Below are 16,913 nucleotides of genomic sequence, written 5' to 3'. Positions count from 1 at the left end.
GTGGGTTAAGGACCCAGTGTTGTCTCTGTGAGGATGAGGGTTCCATCCCTGGCCTCACTCAGTGGGTTAAGGATCCAGTGTTGCTGCAAGCTGCAGTGTAGGTTGCAGATGTGGCTTGGATCCAGTGTTGCCATGGCTGTGGCACAAGTCACAGCTGCAGCTTCAATTCAACATCTATCCCAGGAACTTCCATATGCTGAACATGTGGCCCTAAAAAGAAAAAAATTAATAGAGGTCATAAGAACAAACACTTTTATGGGTTTACTGTGTGCCGGCCACAACATTCTAAGCACTTGACAGCTACATCCAACCACGGTTCTGGAGTTACTGTAACTGTGCCTATTTAAAGAAATAAGGAAGCTGAGGGAGAGGCATGTCCATTGCATTCATTCATTCAGTCATTCATTCAACAAACTTTTTTTTTTTTTTTTAGGGCACATGTATGGCATATGAGAGTTCCCAGGCTAAGGACTGAGTTGGAGCTGCACCTGCCGGCCTACACCACAGCCACAGCAATGCCAGATCCAGGGCTCGTATGCGACCTCCACCACAGCTCATGGCAATGCTGGATCATTACCTCACTGGTCGGGGACCCTCAACCTCATGGATACTAGTCGGGATTGTTTCCACTGTGCCACAACGGGAACATTGTTGATCCCCTCTTGTATGGGGGTCTGCTCCTGTGCAGACGAGTGTGGACAGCTAGCAGGATCAAGAACCAGTGCCTTGAGCTGCTTGGGCTGCCTGACAAAGTACTGCAGGCTGGGCCGCTTACACAGCAGGATTTTATTTTCCCACAGTTCTGGAGGCTGGAAGTCCTTAAAGATGTGGTTTCTCCCAAGGTCTTTCTCTTTGGCATGCAGAGAGCCACCTTCCTTCCATATCCTCACATGGCCTTTGCTCTGTGTGTGTGTCGCTGACACTCTTGTGTCCTCATCTCCTCTTCTTATAAGGACATCAGTCAGCCTGGATCAGGGCCCACTCTCAGGGCCTCATTTTAATTTCATCACCTCTTTAAAACTCCATCTCCAAACAGAGTCATGTACTGAGGTGCTGGGGGTTAGGGTTTCAGTTTTTGAAAGACAGTGGCAGAGTTCCAGCCTGGCTCAGCCAGTTAAGGATCTGGTGTTGTCACTGCAGTGTCGAGGGTAGCTGCTGTGGCGAGGGTTCAATCCTCAGCCCCAGGAACTTCCACGTGCCTTGGGCACGGCCAAAAAAATAATAATAAATAAAAGAAACGGCAGGTATGGACACACTTCATCCCAATTTGATTGTCGTCCTTGACCAAGATCATGGGACCTTCACTACCGCCCTCTAAATTGGGGCTAGAAGTTTGCTTTTCCCCAGCAACATCAAGATTCACAAGTAAGTCTGAACCCTGAACACTGCGCTTGTGGGCAAACTACCAGGAAGCAAGCCCCCCAGGCTCTTTCCCCTCTGGGCTCTTTTTATCTAACCATCCACCGACTGCAGTACAATGGTGGCCTGTGTAGACCAAGGGAAGCAACTGTATCCAGTTGCTCTGAGTGTTGGCTAAACACATTGAAAAGGAAACATCTGCTTACACTCTCTTTTTCTTTCTTTTTCCCCTTTGAATGGCTCGAAAGTGAAAAAAGTGCATCTCAGTAACCCTGCTGCCCAGGGCTGGATTCCTGCCTCCAGTAATTCCTTCTGTGCTTGTCGCATTCATACTCTCGCTCGGAAGCATTTCAAACACTGCTGATTTATTCTTCCAGGAATTTGAATGAAGGTAGCTCTGTGGAGCCAAGTTGTTCCTGCTCTTCGGATGGGATTTCACGGTCTATCTGCCAACTTCTTAAGAGCACCCACTCCTTCCAGTTTTCCGGATTTATTCTGATTACAATTGCTCTTAGTCATCTTAATCTTGAAATAAAGAGCTTTTGGGTCCAGCAGTGTATTATAGCCACCAAAACATTTACTTTATTTACTTTCGTCCTTCCAGACAGTGTAAAAGAACCACTTAAAAATGTTTTAAAAAAGAATGTTTGGAAATGTGACTGGGTCATCACAATGCATTGCTTGCACCATGCTCTGAAAATCCGTTCCCAAATTTAAAATTCAATTTCCCTTTAGAAGGCAGCCAGTCATAAGAAGCTAAAGATCAGTGTAGGTTTATATACAACCATTTTTCTCTCTGCTTTTCAAACCCTTTGTAAACATGCAATACTGGGAAATCCAGGTACTTCATGGCATCGTAGCTGCTTGTCTTGAACGGCTGCAAAAAATATGGTGCAGAGTCTAACTGCCTCTCGCTTTAAGTTATAAGGGCCTCCTTTGGTGGAGAATGAAGAGCAAGCATCTGCTTATTCAGACCTCTCTCTCTTTACACCTGAGAGGAAGCCAGGCAGACGTGTGTTCTGTACTGGTTCTACTATGGATTCCTTCTGTGACTTAAGAGATCATTTTACATCCCATTGCCTCATGTCCCTTCTCATTAAGAAGGCAGTACTTCTCCAGGTTTCCTTCTCACAGGAGTATTGTGTGGAACAATGGAGGGTTAATTAATTGAAGAGCAACCATGCAAGAGAAATAATGAGGATTTCTATTGCATTTCCTTGGCTTTGAGTAAAGCCACTCCTAAATCAATTTCAATCAGAAGCTTAAGGCCTCAATTTTTTATTACTTGTCACACTTTGAGGTTTAAAATGAACATGAATCTCTTGAATATAATTTTTCCCAAATTAGATATTTTTTTTCCCCTGCAAGACTGGTTTCTAATACCTACTTCACTGGGTTAATCAATAAGTTATGTTGCATTAAATTTAGTAGATTTATTGTGAATCAATGAAAATGACAGTTTTTTTTTCTTTGCTATCACATGTGTTCTACTACTGCTGTTGCTTTTGCTTGTTTAAGTTAAATGGGTGAAATCCCATTGTTCAATATGAGTTTGCTTTTTTCCGTCTTTTACTTTCAGAGATAATCTTGGCCAAAACCCAGGGCAAAATCATGACAGACCTTGAATGGAAAGTCAATGACTTTCGAAAAAAAAATAATAATAACCTTTGCTCACCTGCTGACTATCCAAATGCTGGTTTTCTTGGGAGAACACATTGAAGCTGTTTTCCTCCCTGCCTCCCTCCTGAGGCTTGATCTGTCAATCAGTGATGGGCTGGAGCGTACACATGTAGACCAACAGGGCTGCAGGAACGGACTTGCCTCCCTGCTGTTGAGAGGGCTGGTGCCAGCCCTGTGCTCAAACTCAGAGAATGGAGATTCAGGCGCTTGAGCACTCCAGATCAGTGATGCCCAGGTGGTGCCTGAACTTAGGTTTCCTCACCACTATGTTGTATTCCAGACAGAAGGGGTTCTCTGATTTGTGTTCTGGAAAACGCAAAGCTTCTTCCACCTTACAGAGCAATCTGTGTCCCCGTTCCCATGGCCCTAGTAAATCAAAGCACTTTATGTGGGCAGTAGAAAGCCTCTAACTTGGACTGGGGGTGCAGCCCCCATTGTTTTCCAATTTCCAAAAAAAAAAAAAAAATGCTGTTCCAGTCCTCAAAGAAATATATTCTTCTTCTACTCAGTGTGGAAAATCAGCTCAATTTTATTCATTTCATTCAGCCAATGTTTACTGATGATTGACATGTGACTCAGACTACTAGGAACAAGAAGAATGTATGGAACACTTTCTCAATGAGGTCAAAGTTAACCTAAGGTGGGAGAGTGGCTCAGCGAGGCAGGAAGGTAAGGGCCAAGTCCATTGATTTGATCTCCTCATGGAACATCTGGTCAAAGACAGAGTGGACAGGTTGGAGAAAGAGAGAAGATGAAAGTTCTTTAGGGGTTAAGTATCCAAAGTTCAAACCTGGGAATATTTAGAACTTATATTCTTGGAATAGTCCCTATATTTTTTATTTTTGCTGTGTACAGAAGAATTTTTGTTTATGTAAATTCCTCCAGAAAAAACATTTTTGTTTGCTTTGCTTTTCAGATTTCTTTTTTATTAATAACGGAGTGAGAAAAGGGGCCTCAGAGGTAATCCAGTCCAACTCTTTCATTTTAAATGTTAAAAAGTCAAATTCCCAAGCTAAATGATTTGCCCCAAATCACACTGATTAAAAAAAAAAAAAAAAAAAAAAAGTAGTTCCTGTCATGGAGCAGCGGAAACAAATCCAACTAGGAACCATGAGGTTTGGGGTTTGATCCCTGGCCTCATTGGGTTAAGAATCTGGCGTTGCTATGAGCTGTGGTGTAGCCGGCAGCTGTGGCTGAGATTGGCCTCCTAGCCTGGGAACCTTCATATGCTGCTAGTGCTGCCCTTAAAAACAAACAAACAAAAAAAGGGAGTTCCCATCGTGGCTCAGCGGTTAACAAATCTGACTAGCATCCATAAGGAGGCAGGTTCTCGATCCCCGGCCTTGCTCAGTGGGTTAAGGATCCTGAGTTGCCATGAGCTGTGGTGTAGGTTGCAGACATCCCAAGTTGCTGTGGCTGTGGCTTAGGCCAGTGGCTACAGCTCCAATTCAACCCCTAGCCTGAGAACCTCCATAGGCCGAAGGTGCCGCCTTAAAAAGTAAAAAAAAAAAAAGTTCCCTTTGTGTCTACCTGACATGTTGTCTATGAGGATGCGCATTAGATCCTTTCTGCAAAGTGCAGTGTAGGGTTGCAGATACTGCTGGGATCGTTGCTGTGGCTGAGGCATAGGCCAGCAGCTGCAACTCCATTCGACCCGTAGCCTGGGAACTTCCATATGTCACAGGTATGGCATTAAAAAACAGAAGAAAGAAAGAAAAAGAGAAAGAAAAAATGGTGGACTGGGCCTGGAGCTCAGTTTTCCTACCCGATCTTTATCTTATCTCGTAATAGATGTCTAGGTAGTTGCTGTAAGTTCCCCATGATATTTCTTTCTTAATCGCTTGAATTTTGTGGAGAAATCTTTAATGTGTATCTGTAAACTTCACAAAATTAACTAAAATGTAACTTGATGGATTGCAAAATGTCCAAAAATTCTTTCACTCATTTATTTTTTTGTCATTTTTAAAAAAAAATTTATTGACGTGTAGTTGATTTACAATGTGTTTGTGTCACTCATTTATAACAGAGGCTGGTGGGCTCCCGGGAAGGTGTAAAAGGGGCGGAGCCATCGAGCGAGGGCGGGGCTGGGCGGGGCGGCCATTAGCGCCTGGTCTTTAAGGCCTGGCTGTTCGCACCTGGCCGTTAGCCTGCGGGCGGTCTTAGCAAGCCGTCCTTAGGGGTCAGCTCAGCCAATGGTTTGTTCGGCAGTGCCCCCAGGGCGGGGGCAGTCTCCCTCGGTGGGAGTGCTTGGGACCCGCCCCAGTTTGCTCCCTAGCCCTCTTCACCTGTGCAGTCGCCCCTTGACACCTGGCAAAGCTGTACACTGAGGAGGGGACTGAAGGGGAAAAGTTGCAGGAAATGTCTGGCTCCTGCTTTGCAGCTTCTCACTTTGAGCGAGTCTGGGGTGTTTGGGGTTGACGCCCAGGCGCTCTGACAGGTAGACTCACAGACAGGTAAAGCTGGCCACGCTAGGTCAGACCCTGAATTCAGGAGACCTTCTGCTGGCATGAACGTCCAAGTGAAGATGCTGTGGCTGGGACATTGTGACCTGACCATGACCTGACTGACCTGTGTGGACAGCTGCAAGAAGGGAGGATCTGACACCAAGAAGTTTGCAACAACTAACCATGCCTTTCTCTCACCTAACTTTAAAAGGGCTTTGAGACCTTTCTCTGCTCCAAACTCTCAACGCTTTCATGTTGTTTGTACCTTGGGCACATGAACTTTGTTCAGGAACAAGATGATGAGCCAGGCAAGAGTCTGTACCCCTGGCGGGTCCACCTTGGCCAGGGCAGCCCCTTCCCCAAGTTCCCAGCACCTGCAGGAGCTCATTTTGCCTGGTGGAATGGGAGGGCCTCTCCCTGACCAGAGAGAAACGCCTTAAGCTGCCATCCACATCCGGTGTCACTTGGGTAAGTCGCTCCAGCTTGGGCAGGCTGGGAATTCTCTCCACTCCATTTAGGCTGCTACCTTCGTGGGAAGTCAGCCATTCTGTGACTGTTCTCTTCCAAGATCTGGGCCTAGCTCTGTTTGGAGGCTTCCTTCTGGGAGAGGAAATAAAATTTTAGACTGAACTTCCTCTGATTTTCTGCCTGTGCAACCGGAGCTTATTATTTGTGTGTATCATTTTAGGGTGAGCCACTCCAGTTTGTGCCTTTGTGGGACCATATGTTTGCTGTTTGTACATATCAGTAAGCATTGGTCAGTTGAGATGTCTTCGATGAATAATGGGGGCTCACATGTGTATCATATCATTTTTGATGAATAATGGGGCTCACATGTGTATCCATAGCATCTTTGATGAATAATTGGGCTCACATGTGTATCATGTCATCTTTGATGAATAATGGGGCTGGCAAGTGTATCCATAGTACACGGGACACGAGAGTATCCTTCCCTATTGTGTTGGCTTTTGCCTGTGGCGGAGTGTTGGTTGGGATTTTCTCCTTACCAGCCTTGGTCATTTTATTCAGCTTCATCTCTGATGGGAACAGAGATGGTTTGGTGTTGGCTGGATTGGTTGGTGTTCTCCCCTTTTGATTGATGGGGCATTGGTTAGGAATCTCTCTTTTTGGTGCTAAAAAAAAAACAGGATCCTGAGAGACCATTTTGCATTGCATTTATTTGCTTGTTATCTGAGAACACGGGCTGTGAATAATTAAGTATGGATAATCGGAGTCCTATTCCATCTTATAGCCCCTCTAGCGTATATTTTACAAAACTGGGAGATCTTTAGTATGTTCCTAGAAAGAGAAAGATATTCTTTAGACTTTGAAGAATATTGGTTAAGAGGAAACTTTGGAAATTCCAAAGCTGATTCCTTTTGCATATGCAGTTAGAGAAAACTGGCTTGATAAAATACTTTTTTCAGAATTCTGACTCTGAGAGAACCACCAACTGTTATTTTTGGTTTTGCACTTGCCAGGTGAATTGCCATGACATGTGAGGTCATGATTCCCTATCTTTCCATTTGCTTGTTTTTTGTTAAAAAGAGGGATCTTTGAAAAAGTTGAAGAAATTGTTGGACTTCACTTTTTGCTTTTGTCCTGCAGGATTTAGATTTTGCTCTTGGTGTGTACGTTTGCACTTGTCTTGTGTGTAAGTGTGCCAGCTATGGGAAACTCAAATTTGTTTCCTGAATGCAGCCCCTTGAAGTGCATTCTCCAGAACTGGACCACTTTCAGTTGCAAACCATTTCATATGTAAAAAGCTGGGTTTTTTTCTTTGTAATATGGCCTGGCCATAACACTCCCAAGATTCAGGAAAGAAGTGGCCAAGTCATGGATCCCTAAACTGTGCCACTATTATGCAATTAGAGCTGTTTTAAAATAGAGAATAAAATAAAAACTTATAAACTAATAAGTTTTGTATTAAAGTACCCAATCCATGATTACATTTTAAGATAAAGCTGTGAGATCTCTGTCTGGGTATATGTCTATCATGATTACATGTCTTTGGGTAATACTGCTGAAATTAACTTATAAATGAGCTCTATTTAATTGGCTTAAAATTAAGGACATACAAATTAAATACTTTCTAATATTTAGAAAATTGGCCAAAATGAAATTCAGGTCTTCATGATCTGGGAAGTATTCAGTTCTGAATTGGTGTCGTAACTGAAGCTAGCTGAAACTTGTTGGTTTGATTAATATAGACATGTCTTTAGAGTCATCAGTGTTAAATATAATACTTCAGTTGTGCCTAGGTTTACTAGAGTTAAAATAAAGTCTTATTATATCTGGTGCAAATTTATCAGCAAGGAAAATAAATAACTCAATATGAAAACACTTTTAAGGAAAGTAAGATGTGTGTTTTGAACAGAAGAAGGTATGGGGAGTGGAATTTCATCCTGTTAAGAGGGGGAAAGAAATAAATTGTATCCAGAGCTGGTTGTTTCTGAATGGGAAAAAGAAGGGGGAGTTCTATACATGGTGGGTCAATTTACCTAATTAATGAATTCTGTTAAAAATAGGCTGATGCAAGACTAGATTTGATTCCTCTATGCTAAGAAAACAAGTTTACCTAGAATGCTGTTTTTGATAAGGGATTATGTGAACTTCCTTGCTTTTAAGTGATCTGAATTTGCTCTTTAGATCTCTTCTCACTTTGGTTAAGAAATAAGCGTTGTCTCATGGTGACCTGTGATCTTATTTGACCAAGTGTTTTTAAACCTTTGGATAAACTTCCTGTAAAACTCTAATTAATATTCTTTTGACTTCAGCTAACTTTGGGATACTGAGGCACCTCAGAGAGAAATATTTGGTATGTTGAATTACATGGCAGCATTGTCAAATGAGTGATAAGCCTCCTCAGATTATACTGTATGGATAATGTTATTAATATAGATATTCTAGGAGTTCCCGTTGTGGCGCAGTGGTTAACGAATCCGACTAGGAACCATGAGGTTGCGGGTTCGGTCCCTGCCCTTGCTCAGTGGGTTAACGATCCGGCGTTGCCCTGAGCTGTGGCATAGGTCGCAGACGCGGCTCGGATCCCGTGTTGCTGTGGCTCTGGTGTAGGCCGGTGGCTGCAGCTCTGATTTGACCCCTAGCCTGGGAACCTCCATATGCCGCGGGAGCAGCCCAAGAAATAGCTAAAAAGACCAAAAAAAAAAAAAAAATATATATATATATAGATAGATATTCTAGAAATTATATAAATTTTGTAAATTGTAGATATGTCCTGGTAAAATGCTATCAGTCATAATTCTGGTTATCTTAAAATGTATGTCACAGCAACTTGATTAAGCTTCTTTTTCAACACATGGTAATCAGATCTTTAATCTTGATTTTTTAAGTCTTCAGTAGACAGTTAAGCTGACGCTCTGCAAAAGTGCTTCATCCTCAAGAAGATTCATAGGAAGGACTTTTTGACAAGCACAGGTCTCTGATAAATTTCAGATTACAGCACTGAACAGGGTAATAAATTAAAAGTCCTAATGGGAAACCTGATGACTTCATAAAAAGTTAACAAAAGGACTGATTATCCACTGAAATGTTGGATGTGGTTATAATGTTTGTAGGGTTTGTCTGGAATAGTACTGGTTTTGTTTTGTGTTCTACAGATATAGTGAAGCCCTTCACCTCAAATTACTCATGACTTAACAGCAATTTGGTAAATTACACCTCCATGAGTAAAATTGAACTATTTTTTCTTTCTCTGTGGGTGGTTCTTCCAGAAACTGGAGACTCAGGTTCTGAGCAGCTTTATCAGGTGAGTGGAAAACGCCATCTCTTGCCTTGTACCAAAAACTTGATTTGTGGGGACTGAGAATTCCCCCCAGGCAGCATCTGATGGCCAGCCTTTGACTTGTATTTCTCCCCAAAGGGAATTCAGCCTGAGATTCCTGAGGAGTTCCACCACAGCTGGTTTGGAGGAGCCTCCGTGGTCAATGGACAAGGCTTATTTTACAAACACATTAGTCTTTTTTAAAATACTTTTTTAGGAGTTCCCGTCATGGCGCAGTGGTTAACGAATCCGACTAGGAACCATGAGGTTGCGGATTCGGTCCCTGCCCTTGCTCAGTGGGTTAACGATCCGGCGTTGCCATGAGCTGTGGTGTAGGTTGCAGACGTGGCTCGGATCCTGCGTTGCTGTGGCTCTGGCGTAGGCCAGTGGCTACAGCTCCGATTCGACCTCTAGCCTGGGAACCTCCATATGTCGCAAGAGCGGCCCAAAGGAATATCAAAAAGACAAAAAAAAAATATATATATATATATATATTTTTTTTTAGATTCTTTTTTTTTAAAGTTTTATTGGAGTGTAGTTGATTTCCCATGTTGTGATAATTTCTGCTGTACAACCAAAGTGATTCCGTTTTGCATGTACACACATCCACTTTTGTTCAGATTCTTTCCCCATATAGATTATCAAAGAATATTGAGTAGGGTTCCCTGTGCTATACAGCAGGTCTCCACTGGCTAGTCATTCCATAGACCACAGTGTGCATATGCCAGTCCAAAACCCCCAGTCCATCTCTCCCCCATGCCTGTCCCCTTTGGTAATCATAAGTTTGTTTTCAAAGTCTGTGAGTCTGTTTCTGTTCTTCAAATAAGTTCATTTGTATCCTTTTCTTTCTTTTTTTTTTTTTAGATTCCACATATAAGTTATACCATATGATATTTGTCTTTCTCTATGTGACTTACTTCACTTAGTATGATAATCTCTAGGTCCATCCATGTTACTGCAAATGACATCATTTCATTCTTTTCGTGGCTGAGTAATATTCCATTGTGTATATGTACCACATCTTTTTTTTCTTTAAACTTTTTTTTTTAGCGCCACAACCATGGCATATGGAGGTTCCCAGGCTAGGGGTCCAATCAGAGCTACAGCTGCCGTCCTACACCACAGCTCACAGCAACGCCGGATCCTTAACCCACTGAGTGATGCTAGAGATCAAACCCGCAACCTCACGGTTCCTAATTGGATTCGTTTCTGCTGTGCCACGATGGGGACTCCTGTACCACATGTTCTTTATCCATTCTTCTGTCAGCAGACATTTAGGTGGCTTCCATGTCTTGGCTATTGTAAGTAGTGTTACAATGAACACTGGGGTGCATGTATCTTTTTGAATTATGGTTTTCTCCAGATAGATGCCCAGGAGTGGGATTGCTGGATCTTATGGTAGTTCAAATTTTAGTTTTTTGAGGAACCTCCAAACTGTTTTCCTTAGTGGTCTTATCAGTTTACATTCCCACCAACATTATAAGAGGGTTCCCATTTCTCTGTACCCTCTTTAGCATTTATTGTTTGTAGACTTTTTGAGGGGGAGGCTGCCCCTGCAGCATGTGGAAGTTCCCATGCTAGGGGTAGAGTCAGAGCTGCAGCTGCCGACCTATAACCCAGCCACAGCAACGCCAGATCTGCATTGTGACCTATGCAATGCTGGATTCTTAACCTACTAAGTGAGGCCAGGGATTGAACCCACATCCTCATGGATACTAGTCAGATTCTTAATCCGCTGAGCCACAGCAGGAACTCCTAATGTTTGCAGATTTTTGATGATGACAGTTCTGACTGGTGTAAAGTGGTACCTCATAATAGTTTTGATTTGCATTTCTCTGATAATTATAAAATTGAGCATCTTTTATATTTTTTGTGTCCTCTTTGGAGAAATGTCTATTTAGATCTTCTGCCCATTTTTTGGTTGGGTTGTTTGTTTTTTTGACATTGAGCTGTATGTGTTGTTTGTATATTTTGGGGATCCATCCCTTGTTAGTTGCTTCATTTGCAAATATTTTCTCCCATTGTGTGGGTTGTCTTTTTGTTTTGCTTATGGTTTCCTTTTCTGTGCATAAACTTTTAAGTTTAATTAGGTCCCATTTGTATATTTTTGTTTTTATTTTCATCACTCTAGGAAAATTAGCCTTGATTTGGCATATTTGTGGAGATGAGGGTAATTTATGTTTCAATAGACATTAAATTCTAGTTCTGTTAATTGAGGACTGTATTTATGACAGTTATTTTGTTAGTCACAGTTTTGCCCTGATGTTCAGGAGGGAAGGAAAATTATCTAGAGGAATTATTACAGAGCGTAACTACTCATGATGTATGAAGCCATTTACTTTAAGTCTATCGCTAAAAGCACACGTATGGAGTTCCTGCTGTGGCACAGTGGGTTAAAAATCCAACTTCAGCAGCTCAGTTGCTACAAAGGCACAGGTTTGATCCCCAGCCTGGCACAGTGGGTTAAAGGATCTGGCATTGCCACAGTTGTGGCATAACTCGCAGCTGTGGCTCAGATTCAATCCCTGCCCCAGGATCTTCCATATGCTGTGGGTGCATCCATTAAAAAAAAAAAAAAAAAAAAGAAGAAAAAAAGGCACGTGTACAATGCTAGTGTGACAATTGGATATAAGTGATTAAAATGCGTGGGCTATAAAGTATTTCCCCATTAACATACCTCTGAGCCTGTTTACATCATCTGGTCAGTTTTCCCTTAACATGAATATTTAGGCAAGTGTGAAGGATGTCTAGCACCACTGAGAGACAGGGTCTAGACTCAGAGCAAACAGCTAAATCACCCCAGCAGCAAGGGACATGTTTTGGTCTGTTGAAGGATTTGTAATTAAAAAGGGAGATGATTGAAAAAATCTACCCGTACTTTGAAGTATGGGGAAGTCATTTGGGCTGACACATGATTTAACTTAAACTTTACTTACCAGAGTGGTCTGTTCTGTGGCCTTTGGACATGTATTATACATCTGCCTTAGCCATTGAGGAGGGGAATACATTTGAAAGTCGAAAATGGAATAGCTGTGGCTCAGACCTCCAAGGTTAAACTAGGTGGCCGTTGTGGTTGTGATTTCAGGCACGTCCTTGTGTTGCTGAGAACTTGAATTTTCTGAGCTGTGTCAGGCTTCAGATGCCACCAGCCACTCTCAGAGCAGTGCCTGCTGGCAGATGGCAGCTGCTGCCTTATGACCTCAAGGTCCCCTCTTGTAACTATTACATTTTTAGACAATAAAATAGTTTTAGATCAGATGTCAGGAGAAAAAGGAGACATGCGTAGTGGCCAATAGCTCCTTTTATGTATTTGTTAATACCACATCACAAGTTAAAACTTACATAGGTAAAAGTAGACAACCAGCCACAGGTCTCCCCCAGAGGGCCAGGTGCAGACTGGTTTCCAGGCTTATTCGCCTCAATTCCTCAGGAAGTGAGATCTTTATTAATACAAAATGTGGATCCAAGACTTGGAACTTGGGAATATTCCTGATTCAATGTGCATTCCCCAAATCAAGGTAAGCCTACACCCCATTTCAGTAGGAAGTAGCCAGAGCTGTCATCTTCCCATTCCCTGAAAGATTTGGGGAAGGATGAAATAGGACTGTAAGTTAAATCCAAGTCCCCTTAAAACTGAGTTCCCCCTGTGAGTTTATGATGAGCCTCTCTATCCAAAACTCTATCTCCCTCCTTGTCCACTCTGGTTCTTTTCAAGATTTCTTTGGTTTCAAAGAAAAATGAGGAACTGTAATAGGGCACCCAGAGAGAGCACCCAGCCCTTTGCAATCCCACTCCACCAAGGGTCAGCATGGCAGTGGTCCCCACCTTGGCAATCTCCTGGGGTGGGGGTCAGAGGGACCCAGCAGCCCCCATTTGCACGCTGGCATCCTTCACCTGCACAGTCACTGTATGAGGCCTGGAGGAGCAGTAGCTGAGGAAGGGACTGAAAAGGAAAAGCTGCAGCAGCATCAGAGGTTCTTGCTTTGGGTGAGTCTGGGGTGTTTGGGGTGGCCAGGCAGGCACACTAACAAGTAGACCAGCAGACAGATGAAGATGATGATGCTCAGTCTGCCCGAGAACTAGAGGGACCCTCTCCTGGCATGAATGGCCATGTGAAGATGCTCCAGCTAGAACATTATGACCTAGCCGTGGCCTGTCCTCTGTGGACAGATGCAAGACCAAAGGTTCCGACACCAAGAACTTTGCAGCAACCTAACCATGCCCCTCCCTCACCTGGCCTTTAAAAGGGCTTTGCTGAAAGCCTTTGAGGAGTTCGAGGTTTTTTAGGGGCACCAGCCACCTGTCTCCTTGCATGATCCTGCAATAAGCCTTTCTCTGCCCCAAACTCTGATGTTTTGGTATTGTTCGGCCTCACAGTGCATCAGGCATATGGACTTTGTTTGATTACACTTTCACTCCTTGAATATATTCTTTACCTTGTGGGCTTCACCCATTGGGACATTAACAAGAGTGAAGCTAGCTAAGGCCTCAAGGAGGCTCATGTTTTGGGTTTTACCCTCTTTCTGCTGTTGGAGCCCAGCCTCCATGTGAAGGAGTGGAAGCTAGCCTGCTGGATGCTGAGAAACCACTGGTCCCATCAGACCAGCTGCCCCCTCACCTCTGCCAATATCCCAGGCAGCCCTCGGCCAGTTATCAACTGACCACAGATGCATGAATGAAGCCAGTTGAGGTCAGCCAAGCCTCACCCAGATAGAAGAACACCCAGTCAGTGCCTGAGCTAAATAAATGATTATTGTTTTAAGCCCCATAATGGTTAAGGTGGTTCACTGCCAAGCAAAAATTAGCTAATGCAGTGAATGTAAGGATGAATGATAAACACAGACGTGAGTTCAAGAGGGGAGAGCCCACTGCTGCTTGTCAGTGTAAATGATCAGAGGTTTCTTTTGAGACCTAGACTTTTTATATACAAGAATAAAGCTGAATTTGCTATTTTATGGAGGAAAAGGCAGAAGTTATATTTTTATCTTTTCTCCCCATAAGAATCTTCCTCTTGGGATAGATACAAGTTCTCATCACACTGATTTCCTAATTGAATTTCAAGTCTTGGCTGATAACTGGTCACTAATTAACACGAAATTGCAAATAAAATTTTTCTATTAAGAACACACAGACATATACACACACGCCATGCTGGCAGATGCAGAATTGTGCCTCTTCTTTCAGGGTCATTTATCTGGAAGACTCTGTAGCATGGTCTGTTTGAGCCAGAGCTCTGTTTACTGTGGATTTCTGCCAAGATAACCCTTGGCATTCTTCAAAGATTTCTCTTTTAACAAGAGCATCTCTATAATGCAATATGCTTTCAAGGAGTTGAAATATAACCCTGATAGAATATAAAGATAACTTCTTGTAATAAATAAATACAGCACTATTTCCTCTGCTCTTTGAGAACAAAACTTCAAAGAAAACAGTTTTTAAAGTCTATTCGGAAAGAGGTATTTTCCTGACAACACTCTGTAACTTTTTCCCATTGCACAGTCTTAGAAATTAAGGGAGAAATAGATTATGTTTAAAAATAAATACATAATCAGCTTTGAAAATAAGAGGTGTTTTGGGTAGATCAGAGGGAAAGTAAGACTATACCATGCAAACTGCAAACCCAAGTAGGAGAGGACTTCTGTAGAATACAGGGGCACTTGCAGCCTAGAGGTAGCAAAGGCAAGAGGAAGGGAGGACCAAGGTATGGTGGCTTCTGGATCACTGGCTGGGATAAGTCAAACGGTTGACTCCTCTTCCCCTTCCAACTCTCTGCAGGGCTAGACAGTGCCCAATAGGACCATCTCAGAAGGATGGTGACCAAAAGGGGCACTGGAACTTGCTCGTGTCCAGAAGACAGCATGCCACACTGTGCCCACCTGCGACTCCCAAACCTTCAGAGTGGCCACAATCCACCTCACCTAAAAGCAGATTCCCCCTATGCAGCATAATGAAGGAATCCATGAATGGGGGACCGTGGAAAAGACAAAAGATTCATAGAGTCAGGGTTATAGGAAATCAAGGCAAGAATATGCAAACGTTTGAGTGGATCAACAACTGGAAAAGGGGCAGGAAACTCAACAAATTATGAAACAGAGTTAATATGGTAAACAGAAGAGGACTTTGGAATGATTATTGTCCCTATTCTCAGACAAGTCTAAGAAGATATTGTGTAGCCATAAAAATGCTCAATTGGAGATCTAGGGCATTTTTTAAAATGTACCATTGAAATTAACAACTAAGTAATGGGCTTAAAAGTAAAATAGACATTGGTGTATCATAAATCAGTGGCCTGGAAGATTTAGGTGAGGAATTCTGATTTTTTAAAAAATTATGAGCTATATAAGAAAAATAAGGGTTTGGAGGAACAAGTCAGAAGTCAACATATATCTAATAAGAATTTTAGGAGAAAACAGAGTGATAGAGTGAGGGTTCTGAAAACAATACTGGAAAAATAAATCACAAAACAAAAGAAAAGCATTGTTCAGGTTGAAGAGGTCCACTTCTGTGTTGTTAGCAAGAGAAATATGTGTAATACAACCACATCAAAAGATTGAAAATAGGAGTTCCCATCATGGAGCAGTGGAAACAAATCTGACTAGGATCCATGAGAACAAAGGTTTGATCCCTGGCCTCCCTTAGTGGGTTAAGGATCCAGCATCACTGTGAGCTGTGGTGTAGGCCAGCAGCTACAGCTCCGATTCAGCCCCTAGCCTGGGAACCTCCATATGCTGTGGGTGCAGCCCTAAAAAAGCAACCAAGGAAAAAAAAGGGGGAAAGTTGAAAACAGATAAAAATAAAAACTATGCAAGGTAAATGCTACCAAAAGAGAGCTGAGAAACAATATTCTAGGCAAATTTAGAATCAGAAAAGGTTAAGAGCTATTTCATACAGATAAAAAGAAACAAGTAAGCAGCATAACTGTCATGAACCCTAGGCCCCTGATTTCCCAGATTTAGAATATTCAAACAAAAATGAATAGAAGGACAAAAACTTTAATTCATCCCAACTGATAATAGTGATTACATCTGGGGAGGACAGTAGGATTTGGTTGGGCAATAATGAAGACTTCCTAAATCTATATTATGTGAAGATATTTTTTTTCAAGTTAGATGCATCCATGTACTAATTTTTTAATTTTTTTTTATTAAAGCATAGTTGACTTAAAATGTGCTAGTTTCTGCTGTGCAGCAAAGTGACTCAGTCATACATATCTATTCATCCTTTTTTTAAAATACTATTTTCCATCATGATCTATACCAAGAGATTGGATTTAGTTCCCTGTGCTATACAGTTACTAATTTTATTTTTAATACATTTTTAAGATAAAAAACAATTTACATATATGCTTTTTAAGTTGTTCCATTCTCTATAGTATTTTGAATATTTAAGCCAGGAATAATTACAGTCTTGGCCCAAACTAGCTTTTCTCTTTCATCTAATAAAATATTTTTTTTTCGTTTTAGGGCCGCACCTGCAGCATATGGAAGTTTCCAAGCTAGGGGATGAATCAGAGCTGCAGCTACTGGCCTATACCATAGCCACAGCCATGCTGGATCCAAGCCACATCTGTGACCTACATTGCAGCTTGCTGCAATGCCAGATCCTTAATACACTGAGTGAGGCCAGGGATTGAACCTGCATCCTCA

At 42.3% G+C, this 16,913-nt stretch overlaps 1 long non-coding RNA gene across 13 annotated transcripts in view; it reads left to right on the top strand.

Annotated features, from left to right (window-relative positions):
- The window catches only part of LOC102159962 (uncharacterized), a 170,279-nt gene that overhangs the window by 16,198 nt on the left and 137,168 nt on the right, over positions 1–16,913 (top strand). For 4 of the 13 annotated variants that reach the window (XR_014832833.1, XR_014832834.1, XR_014832845.1 and 1 more), the window contains one exon: positions 434–3,038. The exons of 1 other annotated variant lie outside the window; for it this stretch is intronic. This is a non-coding gene — a long non-coding RNA (uncharacterized LOC102159962). Of the gene's footprint in view, positions 1–433; positions 3,039–9,217; positions 9,257–16,913 lie in introns of those variants that run through there. 8 more of the 13 variants (XR_014832838.1, XR_014832842.1, XR_014832843.1 and 5 more) reach the window with 5 other exon arrangements.

The sequence above is a fragment of the Sus scrofa genome, chromosome 17, assembly GCF_054392235.1.
Source record: "Sus scrofa isolate SSC_HxYL_T2T_F1_AM1 chromosome 17, Sscrofa_HxYL_maternal_Yorkshire_Landrace_v2.0, whole genome shotgun sequence".
Classification (NCBI taxonomy): domain Eukaryota; kingdom Metazoa; phylum Chordata; class Mammalia; order Artiodactyla; family Suidae; genus Sus; species Sus scrofa.
The sequence above is the reverse complement of the archived record's forward strand: the minus strand, read 5'-3'. Positions and strand labels throughout refer to the sequence as shown.